This window comes from Acyrthosiphon pisum, unplaced genomic scaffold, assembly GCF_005508785.2.
Source record: "Acyrthosiphon pisum isolate AL4f unplaced genomic scaffold, pea_aphid_22Mar2018_4r6ur Scaffold_61;HRSCAF=397, whole genome shotgun sequence".
NCBI lineage: Eukaryota > Metazoa > Arthropoda > Insecta > Hemiptera > Aphididae > Acyrthosiphon > Acyrthosiphon pisum.
Genome location: NW_021775932.1, coordinates 19,506 through 20,449, shown reverse-complemented (window position 1 = coordinate 20,449; position 944 = coordinate 19,506).

Here is a 944-nt window from a genome sequence, read left to right as displayed (position 1 = left end):
ATGTGTGTTTTTTTATTTTATTTTTTTTTTGTGTCTGTGTACACGATAAGTAGTCGAAATAATGCTACGATTTTCAACTTCAGTATCTTGTTCGATCAGAAAGTGAATATCGTTGGTGCATTGGGGAGGTCATATTTTAAATTTCCCAGTAGTTTTCAAAATTAAGGAAAAACGAGAATTTTTACGCAAAATCTGTTTTCGAGAAAATCGATTTTGGTTTTTGGTGTAACTTTAAAAAAAATGACCGTGGATACATGAAATTTTGACTGAATGTTTACATTTCCATTTTCTATACATGATAAAATTTTCAAAATATTTTGACTCTTTTTGAGCTGTTTACGGACATTTTCAGTTTTCAATTTTTTTAGTTTTTTTTTCTAGAAATATCAATAAAGTTTTATCTGTTGGGCCAAAAAGTGTAAAAATTTAATACAAAGCTCCTGATATATTGTTACAATATCAGTTGAAAAATATTAAAAATACATAGGCACAATTTTTTTTTATAAGCATTTAAAGATCAAATTTTGACAAAATTTATTAAATTTTAATTTGAAAAATTATTTTGTAGTTAAAAATTTATAAAATATTCAACTTTTGTATCTAAGAATTGAAAATTTAAAACAAGATTCCACGTAAATATTTAATTCTGTTGCCAAAAATTCTAAGAAATACATAAGCACAGTTTATTTTTATAGTCATTTTAAGTTCAAATTTGGACGAAATTACATATTAAAAAACTCTGGAATAACTATTTTAGTTATTTTGTTGTGATTGTATAATATTATTCTTGGGTATACTTGAAACTTCTAAAGTATATTATTATATATCTATGATAGTATCACGGTTTGTTGTTGATGTATAACGCGTTATAAGTACCTAATAGATATTATGATATGATTAATTTGGAATTTATCATTAATACCTATTTATAGGTCAATTTTTTT